The sequence below is a fragment of the Otolemur garnettii genome, unplaced genomic scaffold, assembly GCF_000181295.1.
Source record: "Otolemur garnettii isolate 467f Iridium unplaced genomic scaffold, OtoGar3 scaffold00014, whole genome shotgun sequence".
In the NCBI taxonomy this organism is placed as follows: Eukaryota; Metazoa; Chordata; class Mammalia; order Primates; family Galagidae; genus Otolemur; species Otolemur garnettii.
Genome location: NW_003852409.1, coordinates 11,336,010 through 11,338,465, shown reverse-complemented (window position 1 = coordinate 11,338,465; position 2,456 = coordinate 11,336,010).

Here is a 2,456-nt window from a genome sequence, read left to right as displayed (position 1 = left end):
GTTGTTTGGCGAGTCCGGGCTGGGGACTCGAACCCGCCACCTTAGGTGTACGTGGCTGGCGCCTTAGCCGGTTGAGCTATAGGCTCTCAGCCATAATTTTTCTATTTTTAGTAGACATGGGGGCTCACTTTTGCTCAGGCTGGTTCTGAGCTCAAGTGATCCACCTACCTCAGCCTCCCAGAGTGCTAGGATTACAGGTGTAAGTCACTGCACCCAGTCTTAGTTTTGGGCTTTTTATAGGTAGTCTGAAATGTTGGTTTCATCCCCCTCCTGAGGTCCATGCTTCTGGTTTGAGAAGGAAAAGGGGCTCACAGAATTGCCGGTTCAGAGGTTCCAGCGCCGTTTGATGCAGGGAAGGAGACCCGGTTTTGGCTGGGAGACAGGACACTGTTTTCTCATCCCAGCTCTGCCAATGTGTGGCATGGGCAAGGGACCTCCACTCCCAGGGCCTCTGTCCGTATGAGCAAAGTAAGGGCCTCCCATGAAAGTCTAACCTTGTGTAATTTGCATATCTTCAGAATTTAGAGGAAGTCCACACTAACTGCCTTAAAAAGTATGACTAGCCCCAAAGCTAAGATGTAGATCCCAATATTTGAAATGAGTAGTACAAGAGCAAGAACAAGATTATAATGTGGGGAGAAACCAATACCTTGATACCATGCTGATAAGAATGTAAACATAAATTTTTTAAAGAACAATCTCATTTTATTTTACTTTTTTTTTTTGAGACAGAGCCCTGGGTAGAGTACTATGGCATCACAGCTCACAGCAACCTCCAACTCCTAGGCTTAAGCAGTTCTCTCACCTCAGCCTCCCAAGTAGCTGGGACTACAGGGGCCCACCACAATGCCTGGCTATTTTTTGGTTGTAGTTGCCATTGTTGTTTGGCAGACCCGGGCTGGGTTTGAACCCACCAGCTCTGGTGTATGTAGCTGGCACCCTAGCCGCTGAGCTACAGGCACTGAGCCTAAAAATAACTATTATATGCCAGAAAACTATATTACATTTTGGAATAAAGTAAAACATACAACTGAGATATCAACTTTTGAAAATACAAAAATAAAAAAGAGTAAGGCAGGGGTCTCTGCCCGCTTAAAGCCTGTATTCCAGCCCATCAGGGGCAGAGCCACTCTCACAGGGGCAGTGTGAGGACAAACGACTTAACATAGGGTACTGAGCACAGTACCTAGCACAGCATCTGGTAGTGGAGATGATATTAATTTGAAGGTTCCTGCTCCCTGCGATTCCTGGAGGAAGAACACAGCAGACCCTTCCGGTATCCTAGGAAAGAAAGGTTAGAACTTTACTAACATTGTCAAGAGTATATAATTTTCATCGGTGACCCTAACTTTGATCTTCCCCTCTATCCAACCTAACTCTTTTTTTTTTTTTTTTTTTTTTTGAGACAGAGCCTCAAGCTGTCCCCCTGGGTAGAGTGCTATGGCTTCACAGCTCACAGCAACCTCCAACTCCTGGGCTCAAGCGAGTCTCCTGCCTCCGCCTCCCAAGTAGCTGGGACCACAGGCGCCTGCCACAACGCCCGGCTATTTTTTGGTTGCAGCCATCATTGTTGTTTGGCGGGTCCGGGCTGGGAATTTGAACCCACCACCTTAGGTGTACGTGGCTGGCGTCTTAGCCGGTTGAGCTATAGGCGCCGAGCCCCAACCTAACTCTTGACTAAGGTCAAAATTACTGTTTTTCTGGATTTGATGTAGCCAAAAAAATAAAGCCTCTGCAAATCATGGTGTAAACCCAGGAAGTGAGATTCCCAAATTAATTTATCCAGCCTACTTGCTGTCTATTAGATTTCAGGTGAGCCTACTCCTCAGTTGTTACGTATTTAGTGATGCTGGAATATTTAGGGGCAAGAAAATACTATGACAAAACATTTCTGTCTCCAAACTGAGATACCGCATCATCTCCTAAAGCTGAGTAGTGCAGAACCAATTTCAAGTTATCAAATGGGGATTGACTACATCAGATTTTGTTGGTAGAGAGGAGACATTAACATTAATGGTACATTTCATATCTAATATCTCACCTAATACTTGCAACAGCCTTGTGAGTCAGGTACATTCATAGACCCATTTTACAGAAAAGGAAAGTAAAGTACAATTAGATGATGTAGCTTGCCAAGTACCTGGTTAGTAAATGCCACACAGGGCCTTGAGTCCTTGGGTGGCAGCATTTACCTATTCCCCCGCCGCAGTCACAGCACTATTTATACCCTGCCATTTCTTTCCCTCTCATAATCCAGTCAACCCTGTCAAGTCCCTTCCTTAATGGAGATATGGCAAGAAGGCTCAAAGAATTAAATTCTGACACTGATACTCTTAATATGCAGATAGAACAAAGATTTTATCTTATCTTTAAAGAAGCCCAAGTGCGTTTCTTTCTTAATGGAAAATTGAGTTTGCTGAATGAAACATCAGAACTTTGAACTCAACCTGCCACTC